This window comes from Pleurodeles waltl, chromosome 1_1 (genome assembly GCF_031143425.1).
Source record: "Pleurodeles waltl isolate 20211129_DDA chromosome 1_1, aPleWal1.hap1.20221129, whole genome shotgun sequence".
In the NCBI taxonomy this organism is placed as follows: Eukaryota; Metazoa; Chordata; class Amphibia; order Caudata; family Salamandridae; genus Pleurodeles; species Pleurodeles waltl.
The window spans coordinates 492,390,522-492,406,272 of NC_090436.1; positions in this window are offsets into that span (position 1 = coordinate 492,390,522).

The following is a 15,751-nucleotide window of genomic DNA, read 5'->3' on the forward strand; positions in this document are numbered from 1 at the left end:
CACACAGTAGATGAGTGATAGCTTGTGTAGACATGTCATGTTTTGTATACTGATGTGCCCGGCCTATTGGCCCACGGAGCTCGGACACAACTGGGTGGAGTCCACAAACCATTTGCTCTTCTGGGACGACATATGGCTGTGTACATTGATCAATCAAGTACTAATTGTTGTTGTAATGGGTGTAATGTATATACAACAGTCCATTACTCCTAAAGCTTCCAGGTCAAAGGTAAGTAGGTGATGGATCACTGTCCTCTGCCATGTCTCCAGGTAAATGTGTATACAGGAATCTTCCACCAAGAAACTAGTTGTCTTCAGCATATGATGGGTGCTGGTGCCTCACTGCAGTCTGTACTGTGAAGATGTCCAACACACATGTGACAGGACTTACAATGTTCTTTGGCTGCAGCTATAGATCACTACTTTTCCTCGGTGTGAGAGAACAGGGCTGATTGCAGATGCCCCCTAACTTTTTGCCCCCATTTTTCACTTTTGTCTGGTGTATTCCTGACTCTGATGGTGCCCTGGGTATTGCTAACCAGTCCCAGGGCCTGTGCTCTGTGTAAAATCAGTATGCAAACTAGGCTAATTTTAATTGTCTAAGTCAACCTACATATAAGTCCCTAGTATATGGTAGGGCATGTAGGTTTAGGGTCCCCAGCATAGGTAGTGCACAAATAGGTGCACTGCTGAGGGGCCCAGTGTCATTTTAAAGGCAGACCTGCCTTGCTGGCTACTTTTAAATTAAAGTTATATGCAAATTCGACTTTGGAATTAAAAGTAGTTCCAAAGTCTTAAACTACCTTATTTTTGCATATAAGTCACACCTAAGGTGTGCCTTATGTGCTCTTAGGGCTGGGTGCCATGTAACTATAAGCAGGGACCTTATAAAAATAGTTTTATAAGCCCTGGTGAGGTAAAACAACCAAATTCATTTTTCGCTCATTGTAGAGAATGGCCTCCATAGGCTAGAATGGGGAGACTTTATTTTAATTTTAAAAGTCCCCTTAAGGGACAGATACAAAGAGCTTGGTATCAAATTAATTGTTATAATAAATTCCACAACTTCCAGTTGTTGGATTCAATATAACTTGTTCAGGTAAAGAGTTTTAAACTTTACCTGAAAAGTTGCCAACTTCAGCCCTGCAGTGTTTTTGCTTCTGTGCTCTGATTGGCCAGCCTCAGGCAGGCTGGTCAGGCTGCCTTGATGAGGTGTGAAGTGGCTTGGCTTCACACAAAGAGATGTGCCTGTGGGAGGAGATCTCCCCTCAGCAGATGGTGAGGCAGGAAGGGAGAGGGCTGCCAAACTGGTCTTCAAAGGCAGAGAAGGACATTTGGGCAACCCAGCAACACCCCCACATCCTGCAACCCCAGACAACTAGGTGCCCCCTTGATTAGATTAGGAGAGGGCAGGAGAGGGGTGTGTTTAGGATTTTTAGCCACACCAGTGGGTGGGCTCTACGAGATGCAACCTCCTTATATCACTTTCAGCCATGATGGATTTTTGAGGAATTTTGTCTCCTGGGATTGATTATTGCCACACTTCCCAGGAAGTGGTCATCACAAGGGGAAGCACCCTGCACCTGATTGGAGAACCAGGACACCCTGTTTTTCACCTAGGAGCAAGGATATAACTGGCAGACCTGCACCCACACCTCAGTTCCCTACCAGATCCCCATCAGATTCCAACAAGGAAGAACCACAGAAGAAGGACTGTCCTGCTGGACCCCTGGCCTGCTCCTGGACCCTGCACTCTGAAGGACTGCACCAGCTGCACACTTGGGCTTCACCACAAGAAGGACTTTGCCTGGCTTCAACTGGTTCAAGGAGGGACTCCCTGTTTGCTACAGTTGAAAAATTGCTAACCAGAGTTACCTGCACCAACTCCTGAAGAAACCAAGCAGCTGACCACTGTCCAGTGGCCAAAAAGGAGTTTGCGCCAGGTGCATTCTGGGAGTTGTAGTCCACACCCCTAAGGAGCATCTCAGAGCTTCTGGAACCTTGGGGTGAGCTGTGGACCCCAAAAGAACCTTCAAAGAACATCTGGAAGAAGATCCAGAAGTTTGGAGAACTTTGGAGAACTTTTGGAAAAAAAGCTCCATAGAGGGACCGACCCGCAGCAGCAACTCTAGCCAGCTAGCCTCAACCGCGACCCGGCCTGACTTGAAGGTTCGTCCCGGTGAATAAAATCTCCAAAAAAGAGACTAAGGACCTCATTACAACCCTAGCGGTCGGTGGTAAAATGGCGGTAAGACCGCCAACAGGCTGGCGGAAAAAAAATGGAATAAGGACTGCCAACACAGACAGCCATTTTAACACTCCGACCGCCATGGCGGTACAAACAAACAGCCCGGTGGTCACCGCCAACCGACAGGCGGAAGACAATGTACCACCCACACTATTATGACAGGCCAATCCGCCACATTTTCTGGGGCGGATTCACAGCGGATAAAAACACGGCGGAAACAGGAATCCCGAAGGGGAAACGCTCACCTCTACACACCCCACGAGGAACGAGGAAGCCATGGACCCGGAACTCCAAATTCTACCTGCAATAGTCTTCCTGCTCCTCTACCAGGAGCACAAACGTCGGCGGCGAAGACCACAGTGAGTACTGCACCTATGACACAGGGGAGGGGGGAGAGAAAAAACAGGGACATACACACGCAACACCCCCACCCACACCCACTACAACACACACACTAATGCATATCAATACATCACAGTTACACCCCCCGACCCCCCGGAAGAATGCAAAGACAATAGAAAATGAGTGTAACCATTGTAATATATTAAAAGCAAGTAGGCAGAAATATATATATACACCATGTACATAATATATACCAAGCATAGTAGTCCAGGTAGTGCTCTAAGAAAGTCCGTGGAACACTGGGACCACATGGTATGGGCGAGGCCCACACAAGATCCCCGACCATGACGGAGAGAACACTGCAGGGGCATCACAGAGCAAGTAAACAGGCACCTCAGGGGGAGGGAAAGGGGGGGCACCTCAGCCGCTTGAGTGCACGACGCCAAATCCATGAGGGGACCACATGCCCACTGTTCCATACTGGGGAGTGCAAAGCCACAGTCTCTCAAGTCTCTACAGTGGGTGGTTTGCCCAGTGTTCAATTCTGGGGAGTGCAAAGCCACAGTCTCTCAAGTCTCTACAGTGGGTGGGTTGCCCACTGTTCAATCCTGGGGAGTGCAAAGCCACAGTCTCTCAAGTCTCTACAGTGGGTGGTTTGCCCACTGTTCAATCCTGGGGAGTGCAAAGCCACAGTCTCTCAAGTCTCTACAGTGGGTGGGTTGCCCACTGTTCCATCCTGGGGAGTGCAAAGCCACAGTCTCTCAAGTCTATACAGTGGGTGGTTTGCCCACTGTTCAATCCTGGGGAGTGCAAAGCCACAGTGTCTCAAGTCTCTACAGTGGGTGGGTTGCCCACTGTTCAATCCTTGGGAGTGCCAAGCCACAGTCTCTCAATTCTCTACAGTGTGTGGTTTGCCCACTGTTCAATCCTGGGGAGTGCAAAGCCACAGTCTCTCAAGTCTCTACAGTGGGTGGTTTGCCCAATGTTCAATCCTGGGGAGTGCAAAGCCACAGTCTCATAAATGGATAACAGTCTCCACTGGTTCTGGAGGGGGCATGGTGCCCAGAGTGCTTCATCCTGCCAAGGATTGGGGTAGTGGATGACAGTCTCCACTGGTTCTGGAGGGGGCATGGTGCCCAGAGTGCTTCATCCTGCTAAGGACATAGGTAGTGGATGACAGTCTCCACTGGTTCTGGGGGGGCATGGTGCCCAGAGTGCTTCATCCTGCTAAGGACAGAGGTAGTGGATGACAGTCTCCACTGGTTCTGGAGGGGGCATGGTGCCCAGAGTGCTTCATCCTGCTAAGGACAGAGGTAGTGGATGACAGTCTCCACTGGTTCTGGAGGGGGCATGGTGCCCAGAGTGCTTCATCCTGCCAGGGATTGGGGTAGTGGATGACAGTCTCCAATGGTTCTGGAGGGGGCATGGTGCCCAGAGTGCATCATTCACCCTGTGACGGACTCAGTTGCGTCAGTGCCCTTGCCGCTCATGGGCCAGCGGTGCTTGAGATGGCGGTGCCCTGTTCTGGGGTGCTTGAGATGGTGGTACCCTGTGCAGCGGTGCTTGAGATGGCGGTGCCCTGTTCAGCGGTGCTTGAGATGGCGGTGCCCTGTTCAGCGGTGCTTGAGACGGCGGTGTCCTGTTCAGCGGTGCTTGAGAAGGCAGTGCCCTGGTCTGTGGTGCTTGAGACGGCGGTGCCCTGTTCAGCGGTGCTTGTGATGGAGGTGCCCTGTTCAGCGGTGCTTGATGGCGGTGCCCTGTTCAGCGGTGCTTGAGATGGCGGTGCCCTGTTCAGCGGTGCTTGAGATGGCGGTCTCCATTGCAGGGTCTCAGCTGCTGGCGGTCCTTCATGGCCCAGCGGTGCTTGTGCTTGCGGTCCTTCATGGCCCAGCAGGGCTTTTGCTGGCGGTCCTTCATGGCCCAGCGGGGCTTTTGCTGGTGGTCCTTCATGGCCTAGCGGGGCTTTTGCTGGCGGTTCTTCATGGCCCAGCGGGGCTTGTGCTGGCGGTGTCCTCCTGGGCACGTGGGCTTGTGCTGGCGGTGGCCTCCTGGGCAGGTGGGCTAGTGCTGGCGGTGGCCTCCTGGGCAGCTGGGCTAATGCTGGCGGTGGCCACCTGGGCAGCTGGGCTTGTGTTGGCGGTGGCCTCCTGGGCAGCTGGGCTGGTGCTGGCGGGTAGACTGCCCAACAGTGAGGGACCTGAGGAGGTCAATGGCCTCCTCACTGAGGGCAGCAGGGGTGACTGGTGCAGGGCCTGAGGTGCCTGGGGCGAAGGTGATGCCCGCACTCCTGGGTGAGCGGGCACGGGGCGAAGGCTGAGGTGCTGCTGGGAGGGTGGTGCTGGAAGGGTGGGTGGCGGCTGTACCTGTAGATGGGGGTGGCACAGATGTTGCCATAACCACAAGGGAGCTCCCATCAGAGGACGAGTCCGTGTCACTGGTCTCAGCTCCTGTCCCCACCGTGGAGCTCCCCTCGCCCTCCGTCCCACTGGTGAAGTCCGAGTCCGTAGTGTGGCCCTCAATGGCCATGTGGTATGCAGCCCCCTGGTGCTCCGGTGCCACTGCTCCTCCGCCTGATGATGCTAATGCACACAAGAACAGGGAGACCACAAAAAGGGGAGGGACGACAGAAGGAAGACATGTTGAGTGCATGCATTACCGCTACCGTTGGAGGATACGACAGACACAGAAGCCCCCTGCACTACGCCGCGCTCTTGGGCTCCACTGTTCAATTCCTGGGAAATGGCCTACAAGGCTATGGACGACATCTGCACACATAGATGACACAGGGGCATGACTAGGTGTAGTTGTCACTCTACAGAGTGGGGTGGGGTGCCACATGGCCTGCCTTACGGAGGGGCCTTGCCTACGGAACTCGCCCTGGCCTAGGGAAACCCACAGCCCACCTTCCCCACCCAGACACCTCCACTGCGCGCAAAGTCAGCAGAATGGGAGTGTACTCACCCCCTTGTGGCTGCTGTGATGCCCTCAAGCGCCCATCCAACTCGGGTAGGCCACCGCCAGGATCCTGAACATCAGGGGGGTCATGGTGCAACGGGCACCCCTCCCACGTTGGGAGGCCATCCCCAGCTGAGCCTCTGCCGTCTTCTTGCTCCAGCGGTGAATGTCCTCCCATCTTTTCCGGCAGTGGGTGCTCTGACTGTGGTAGACCCCCAGGGTCCGGACGTCCTTGGTGATGACACACCAAATATCTTTTTTCTGGTGGGCGCTGACCTACATGAAATGTACAGGGGAAAAAGAAAATTTATTACTAACTGCACTGTCAAAGTGATTGGCCCCCATGCCTACCCTTGCCATGTGGCACATGCATTCACCGTCTTTCATGCACGCAGCACTCTCCCCCCTTCCTTCTTACATCTAGCCCTCTCCACACAGGCATAGCCCATACAACATGATCCCTGTGTACCTACCTGTTTGTCTGGAGGACCGTAGAGTAGTGTGTACTGGGGGAGGTCCCCATCCACGAGCTTCTCCAACTCCTCCGATGTGAAGGCAGGGGCCCTTTCCCCAGACACTCGAGCCATTGTCTCTTCCAGACCGAGGTCACAGCAGTGTAGGTCCTCTCCTGTCGACGATCAGGTATCGAGTGATTGAACAGATAGAAAATGGCAGTCACGTTCGCGGTGGTGCATACCGTCACCGCCGGCTTACATCGTCATTGGCTCTTGGGACCCATAGGGTCCAATGTTAACCAATGCAGCATTGCGCCGCGGTCTTCGACCGCCTACCGCGATGGTGTACAACACCAGCGCAGTTACCTCACATCCCATTGTCCCACTTTACAGGTCAGGCAGCACCCATTTCAAGGGCCCACATGGCTTCATTTTCAACTGCGTCACACATGCCTAGGCCTAGACTCTACACACATACAGGCCATCTTTTGTGTACGAATGGTGTTCTGTGTAAACTGTGGGTACGTACCTCTGAGTTGTTTGACTCTGTGCTCGCTGTTGTCCTTCATAGGCACCGTCCGCTGGGACATGTGAGGAGATGGCGGCATTCTCCGGTGTACCGACCGTTGGTGGACCTGTCGACAATGGAGGAGCGACATGTGATTATCACATACAGGCTTGACCGTGCCACAATCCAGGAACTGTGTACCCAGTTGGAGCCAGACCTGATGTCAGCAATCTGCCATCCCACAGGAATCCCCCCTCAAGTGCAGGTGCTGTCAGTGCTCCATTTCCTTGCAAGTGGGTCTTTTCAAACAACAGTGGCCATAGCATCAGGGATGTCCCAGCCTATGTTTTCCAACGTATTGTCCAGAGTGTTGTCTGCCCTTCTGAAACACATGCAGAGCTACATTGTTTTTCCTCAGGTAGAGGATTTGCCTACGGTGAAAGGTGATTTCTATGCCCTGGGACTGTGTGGGTATGTGTAGTGGACATGCATTGGTGATGGGTGTCCATGCTTTGTTGTTGCATGCAGGGCTTGGTGTTGGGACGTGTGGTTTGTGATATTGGGACATATGTGAGGAGTTGGAGTGATGGCGGTGAGGGCAAGGGTGGGAGTATGTGATAGCATGCAGGTAGGGTGGGGGATGAAGTAGTGAAAGATTTGACTTACCAGAGTCCATTCCTCCAGCTACTCCTGCGAGGCCCTCAGGATGCAGTATAGCCAAGACCTGCTCCTCCCATGTTGTTAGTTGTGGTGGTCCGCCGCCAGTCCTCTGAACCGCAATGTGGTGTCTTCAGACCACGGAACGCACCTTCCCCCGTAGGTCATTCCACCTCTTCCTGATGTCATCCTGTGTTCTTGGGTGCTGTCCCACTGCGTTGACCCTATCCACGATTCAGTGCCCTAGCTCCATCTTCCTAGTGTAGGAGGCTGGCCTGGTTTGTAGTTGTACCAAGGGGTACTTACACTCTGCACCAGGTCCAGTTATCCCTTATTAGTGTAGAAGAGGTGTCTAGCAGCTTAGGCTGATAGAAAAGGGTAGCTTAGCAGAGCAGCTGAGGCTGAACTAGGAGACGTGTAAAGCTCCTACTATACCACTGGTGCCATATGCACAATATCATAAGAAAACACAAAACACAGATATACTAAAAATAAAGGTATTTTATTTTTATGACAAAATTTATGACAATATGCCAAAAGTATCTCAGTGAGTACCCTCAGTATGAGGATAGCAAATATACACAAGATATATGTACACAATACCAAAAATATGCAGTAATAGCAATAGAAAGCAATGCAAGCAATGTACAGTCACAATAGATTGCAATGAGAGCACATAGGTATAGGGGCAACACAAACCATATACTCTAGAAGTGGAATGCGAATCACGAATGGACACCAAACCTATGTGAGCTTGTAGAGGGTCGCTGGGACTGTCAGAAAACAGTGAGGGTTAGAAAAATAGCCCACCCCAAGACCCTGCAAAGTGGGTGCAAAGTGCACCTAAGTTCCCCAGAGAGCACAGAAGTCGTGATAGGGGAATTCTGCAAGCAAGACCAACACCAGTAATGCAACAACGATGGATTTCCGGACGAGAGTACCTGTGGAACAAGGGGACCAAGTCCGAAAGTCACGATCAAGTCGGGAGTGGGCAGATGCCCAGGAAATGCCAGCTGTGGGTTCAAAGAAGCTGCCACCGGATGGTAGAAGCTGTGGATTCTGCAAGAACAAAGAGGACTAGGAACTTCCCCTTTGGAGGATGGATGTCCCAAGTCGTGAAGAAGCTTGCAGAGGTGTTTCCGTGCAGAAAGACTGCAAACAAGCCTTGCTAGCTGCAAGGGTTTTGGTTAGGGTTTTTGGATGCTGCTGTGGCTCAGGATGGACCAGGATGTCGCCAATTGTGTGAGGAGACAGAGGGGGCGCCCAGCAAGACAATGTGCCCACCAGGCACTACGAAGAAGAGTGAACTGGAGCTCACCCGAAGTCACAAAGGAAGGTCCCACGATGCCGGAGGACAACTCAGGATGTCATGCACTGCAGGTTAGAGTGTCGGGGGCCCAGGCTTGGCTGTGCACTAAGGAAATCCTGGAAGAGTGCACAGGAGCCAGAGCAGCTGCAAATCACACGCTACCCAGCAACGCAGTCTAGCGTGGGGAGGCAAGGACTTACCTCCACAAAACTTGGACTGAAGAGTCACTGGACTGTGGGAGTCACTTGGACAGAGTTGCTGAGTTCCAGGGACCACGCTCGCTGTGCTGAGAGGGGACCCAGAGGACCGGGGATGCAGTCTTTTGGTGCCTGTGGTTGCAGGGGGAAGATTCCGTCGACCCACGGGAGATTTCATCGGAGCTTCTAGTGCAGAGAGGAGGCAGACTACCCCCACAGCATGCACCACCAGGAAAACAGTCGAGAAGGCGGCCGGATCAGCGTTACAAGGTCGCAGTAGTCGTCTTTGCTCCTTTGTTGCAGTTTTGCAGGCTTCCAGAGCAGTCAGCGGTCGATTCCTTGGCAGAAGGTGAAGAGAGAGATGCAGAGGAACTCTGATGAGCTCTTCCATTTGTTATCTAAAGAATTCCCCAAAGCAGAGACCCTAAATAGCCAGAAAAGGAGGTTTGGCTACTTAGGAAGGAGGATAGGCTAGCAACACAGGTAAGAGCCTATCAGAAGGAGTCTCTGACGTCACCTGCTGGCACTGGCCACTCAGAGCAGTCCAGTGTGCCAGCAGCACCTCTGTTTCCAAGATGGCAGAGGTCTGGAGCACACTGGAGAAGCTCTGGGCACCTCCCAGGGGAGGTGCAGGTCAGGGGAGTGGTCACTCCCCTTTCCTTTGTCCAGTTTCGCGCCAGAGCAGGGCATGGGGATCCCTAAACCGGTGTAGACTGGCTTATGCAGAGATGGGCACCATCTGTGCCCATCAAAGCATTTCCAGAGGCTGGGGGAGGCTACTCCTCCCCAGCCCTGACACATTTTTCCAAAGGGAGAGGGTGTAACATCCTCTCTCTGAGGAAGTCCTTTGTTCTGCCTTCCTGGGCCAAGCCTGGCTGGACCCCAGGAGGGCAGAAACCTGTCTGAGGGGTTGGCAGCAGCAGCAGCTGCAGTGAAACCCCGGGAAAGGTAGTTTGGCAGTACCCAGGTCTGTGCTAGAGACTCGGGGGATCATGGAATTGTCTCCCCAATGCCAGAATGGCATTGGGGTGACAATTCCATGATCTTAGACATGTTAAATGGCCATGTTCGGAGTTACCATTGTGACGCTATACATATGTAGTGACATATGTATAGTGCACGCGTGTAATGGTGTCCCCGCACTCACAAAGTCCGGGGAATTCGCCCTGAACAATGTGGGGGCACCTTGGCTAGTGCCAGGGTGCCCAGACACTAAGTATGTTAGCACCCAACCTTTACCAGGTAAAGGTTAGACATATAGGTGACTTATAAGTTACTTAAGTGCAGTGGTAAATGGCTGTGAAATAACGTGGATGTTATTTCACTCAGGCTGCAGTGGCAGGCCTGTGTAAGAATTGTCAGAGCTCCCTATGGGTGGCAAAAGAAATGCTGCAGCCCATAGGGATCTCCTGGAACCCCAATACCCTGGGTACCTCAGTGCCATATACTAGGGAATTATAAGGGTGTTCCAGTATGCCAATGTAAATTGGTGAAATTGGTCACTAGCCTGTTAGTGACAATTTGGAAAGAAATGAGAGAGCATAACCACTGAGGTTCTGGTTAGCAGAGCCTCAGTGAGACAGTTAGTCATAACACAACTAACACATACAGGGCACACTTATGAGCACTGGGGCCCTGGCTGGCAGGGTCCCAGTGACACATACAACTAAAACAACATATATACAGTGCATCATGGGGGTAACATGCAAGGCAAGATGGTACTTTCCTACACCTAGCTATGGTGGTGTGCTGCACCTGTGATCGGAATAGCTGTGGCTCTACCCAGATGATTTCCTCCACCATGACCCTGAGCTCCCCCTGGGGTGTCTTTGCGGTGCCATGGGGTGGTGTGGGTGATGTGCTGTGTGTTGTTATGTGTGGGGTGATGTTTAGGGTGTGTAGTGTTTTGTGCGTGGATGTTGTGTGAGTGATGGTGTTGTGTGCCTCTGTATGCTGGTGTGGTCTTTGCTTTGCTGTCTCTCTGCTTCTGCCACATTTTTGGTTGTTAGGGTTTGTGGGTAATATGGGTGTGTGTTTTATATTGTATTGGGTGTGTGGGAGTGGTGTGTATATGTGTATCAGGTGTGTGTATTTGGAATTGTCCAATGTGGTTGTGTTTTGGAGATGTGTGTGTATTTTGAGCGCGGCGGTGTGTACCGCCAATGGAATACCACGGTTGAAAGACTGCCACGTGGATTCGTGGGTGAGTCGTGATAGTGTGGGCGTATTCCTGTTGGCATGACGGTTTGGTTATCGCCAGTTTATCACTGACCTTTGGTGTGGCAAAATTGTGTGGTTGTCTAGATTTTGGTGGATTCTGAGAGGTGGGTTGTGATAGCTGTAGCGGATTTCCACAGCGGTTTGTTGGCGGTCTTCTGCACGGCGGTAAACAGGATTTACCGCCAATGTTGTAATGAGGGCCTAAGTCCGAATGCAGAAAGTTGACCGGGACCTCCCAGCCAGCGTATCCGAGGAGGGCTCCAAGGACGTCGGATCAAGATCCAGGTTTGCCCCAGCCGAAGGATTTTCACCTCGAAAAAATGACTAAGTCCAAAGGTAAAAATCTCCACTGAGGGCTCCCATGATGCATACCCGAAGAAGAGTTCCAGGAGGTCGGATTGGACTGGCAGGTTTGTCCCGCTGAAGAAAATCTTCAGAAAAACGACTAAGTCCGAAGGTAAACTTTTGACCGAGGCCTCCCGTGGGCTGTAGCCGAGTCGGGCTCCATCTCGGTCGGCCTTAAACTTTGACTTTGCCCCGGTCGAGTTGCAACCAGATGACCAGATTGGCGCTTTTTGTTTGTATGCGCTAGAAAGCAATAATTCTTTGAAAATTCATATCTCCGGTTCCCCTTATCAGATTGTATTCATTTTGGTGTCATTTTAAAGACGAAAATATAATCTATTCGTATAAATTGATTTTGGATTTTTAAACTGTTTCCTGTGTTTTATTTAATTACTGTTTTATTATATTTGAATGCTTTACACTCTGTCTCCTACGTTAAGCCTTGTCGCTCGTTGCCACGCTACCAAGGGTTGAGCTGGGTTTAATTTACTGAGACCTAACTGGAACTAAGTGGAGGTTAGTGGCCTATTGCTCACTGTATGTACTTACCTGCCTTACCAATAACTCATTTTCCAACACTTGGTAAATGAGTAATGTCAATTGACATAATTTATGTGCCATCACTGTTGCCAACATTTCTTGTGCCTACATGTCAATGTGTCTCTTTCTCGTTAGAAAATATTTGTAAGCTGCAGTTTCATGCATGGTCTACCTATCTTGATGGGGTGATATCTGTATTTCCTCACATATATGTTCTTGCCAAACTGTTTTTGGACTAGTGCATTTACAATGAGGACACATTTTATGATGTGCCACATACAGGAGTCTGTCCCCAATTTGTATTGGCTGACCTTTACCCTCACCGGTCATAGCATGTTATTTGGCATGTACAACTGCAGTAGCAATGAAGGACATGACAGGTAGGCCTAGAGTATAGAGCCACAATGTAAATATCAATGGCTTTGATGTGGCATCATGTGGAAAAGTGCACTGCATGTGTGTAATGGTTAAGGTTTGTGCCCTGACTGTTGGCATGCATCATGAATTGATTTGCAGTTATGTTGAAATCACATGTGTTTGGGTACAGGCATTCATCCACAGACAGACATCTGGGTTTACATGACCAAAATGTAGACAGTGTTGTAGTTTCCCATTGGTCAACATGTTGAGGGCTTTCTACAAGTACTTGCAAATCTCTGTGTTTCTCCAACATGCAAAGAACTAATGGATTCTACTGATGCACTCAGAGTATGCCATTGTAAAGGGTGACAGATATTAGTGGTGATTACCCTGGGGTTTGCTGATTCATTGTGTTGTGTATTTTGGGGACAGCTCCGCCAGACATTTTGCATATGATGTCTACAGTGCACTTTTCAATGCCACATGTCTGGCCTGTCTGAACAACATTAACACTACCTCCGTGACTCTATTGGGACAACTATCACTTGGTGAAGTATGCATTGTTGATATGTTTCCAGGGTGACATGGCTATTTCTATGTCACCTTCTCCAGGATAATGTACTAGTGTCATAAACATGACATGATTTTGTTTAATCATTTCTTACTGTAGGGTCATCCATGCCATGACAAATAGATGTCTGCAGGACCTTGTGTGGGATCTGTGGGAATGCATTTTGCATTGGCCTACTATTGCATGCCAACAGGTGACTGAGATCTGCTCTATGGGACAAAGCTTTTAGGGTGATTGTACCTCCTAATGGTTGACTGTTTATTGTGATTGCACAACTTCAGACCTGCAATTGTAGCAGCCTGAGATCCTGTTTTTCTCAACTGTTGACACTTTACATGACATGCATGCATATGGTATGGCACATGTGTTGGCAACTTAAGTGGAGCTTGTTGCTGGAGCCTACTTGACATCATGCTAATGTATGCTAATCAGAGCTGTTGTTAAAATGTAGTCATGGACATGTTATGACCCTATTTCTCTATGTATGTTCAGCATTAGCACCAGCAGGCAAAGGATATGGGGCACAGACAAAAGGGGAAGCATCTGGTCATGGGACCTTGGATCAAGATACCACCAACACAGAGGGACCCAGTGGCCTGGAGGGTGAGGGGAGTGCCACAGGAGAGACCATGACATCATCATCGGATTCCTCCTCCAGTCGACACCTCGTAGTGGTGGCGGAACTATCGGGCATCTCCCTTTACCATCCTTGTTTACCACACCCAGTTCTATCACTGCCCTCCCTGTTACTACCCACCAAGTTGGCCGTGCCCACTCACCCAAGAGGGTGGGTGTCTCCTTTGCCACAGGAACCTCTGCCACAGTCCCTGCTAGCCCTGCTGCCCTCAGTGAGGAGGCTATTGATCTCTCCTCTTCCAAATTCCCCTTTGCCCTTCCTACCCAAAACACGCAGACACATTTGCATGCATCCACATCAACACACAAGAGCAGCACGCACAAATACAAGCACCACTGGCACGCACACAAACAATAGACACAACAACAGTCACCATCCCAGACACCCCCACCACCCATACCATTATACCCACTACATCGACTATACCCACAGGCACCACACCAACAGTAAGTGACACACCCACCTCGCCCACCATGTGCACAGACACCACCCCAAGAGTCATCCAGCCATCTACCACAAGCACCAAACCCACCAATACCACAACAGACATCCACCACATCCAGCATCCATGCAGGCACTACCACAACAGCCACACCCACATTCACTACTCTCTTCCACTGCCACAGCCTCCCTTGCTCCCCTGCAAGCACCCATACCTCTCCTCCAAGGAGAAGCCCACCCCTCCCAAAAATCAGTCCCCTTCCCCAAACCCAAGACCAAACCCCTCTCCCAAATCTGACACCCCCAAGGGTAATCCCTGAGGTACCTGCCTGCCTACTTGATGCTCCTGCCTGTGGAGGTTATATGACAGTTAGGAGTCACGTTTTGGCACAATTCTGTGGTATTATGGGCTCCAGAATGGACTGCCCAATGGCCTTTATGCTACTTCCATTTCTTATAATAAATCCAAACAGTTGTTGTATTGGGTACACGTTTCTCCTGCAAATCCTTTTCTACTGTCACTGAGTGACTTGTGTTGTGTGCCTATTGTTGTGTGTGTTTCAGTCTGCTTGCTGTTAATTTTGCTGTTGTTTGTGGTATTTGGCTTTGTGGGCAGGCTGTTGTCCCCTAAGACAAGTCTATATGGTGCGTGTTTGGATACGTTGGTGTTAATGCACTGTGGTGTCATGGCATTGTGTACTGATTGTTGTTGTAGGTATTTTATCTCATGTTGTCCAATGAGAGCATGTTTGGTGTTCGGCTTCTCCCCCTGATATGGAATATGTATTCATCTGATGTGTGCCAGCTTGATTACTATTTGTGCAGGCATGGAGTGTGTTCATTTGTTTTAGTTTTGTTTGAATTTAACTCTGCATGTGTCCATTTAGCTGTGTGTACCTTGCAGCTAGCTCCTATGGATGTATGTCCCAGTTGAAGATGACTTGCACTTCCACATTGTGCAGACAGGCATGTCATTCAGGTCTAGTTTTGTTTGTCCCTGCGATAGATGTAGGGCCATTTCCTGTGAAAATGTTGTTTTATGGGCATGTGCAAAGTGATATGAGTTCCAGTGCATCCTCCTTCCTTGAGTGCTACTGATGGCCCCATCCCAAATGTGCAGGTATTGTTTGCATATTGATCTTTGTCTATTTGTCTTCTGTGTTTTGTGGATGTCATTGTCCTTCCATTGTGCTGTGATGTGTGTGTGATATATGTGTCCGTTGCAGGGCTGCTTCATGGGAGTGTTGTTTGTGTTCTATGCCACATCCATACATATGTGTGTTGAATGTGCCAAATGTCCATAGCATGCGTGCAGTGTGAGTGTGTGAGTTGTTTTGAATATGTGATGTTGGTGTGTTGATGTTGTGTAAGAGAATGTTTTGTACCCTTCACTGTCTCCGTGCCTGAGATGGTGAGACATGTGTTTTAGTGTACTGTTACAGTACAATGTGAGTGACTGTGAATGTCTCAATTTTTTTGTCTGTTTCTGACTGTTTACACAATGAGACGTGTACCGAATGTGTAAGGCTGCTTGCAGGTGAGTGTCTCCCCTTATAGTCCCCATTTCCGCCTGCTAGGACGTGGTGGTTGGACCGTCGCGGTCACATTGGCGATGTGCAACCTTGTAATGTGGTCTGGTGGAAACACTGTCTCTGCCGGCCTGTTGGTGCTGCCCATGACCGTGGCAGTCTATGCTGCATGGGGAGGCCGGCAGGCCTGCGGCCATCTTTTCTCCATAGGCCCCTGTGACTCGATGAACCGCCAAACTCATAATAAGGCCCTTAGATTGGAGGGGAAATAGTAAATCTGATGACGCCAACACCTTAGCGCGCGATCTCAACGCATGGATCACTGAATGCGCTGACACTCTAGCCCCCCTCCTACTGACATAGGCCAAGTACATCCCCAAGAAAGCCAGCGGGTTCATCACCGAACTCCAAGAATCAAAACGCACCCACAAGCGCCT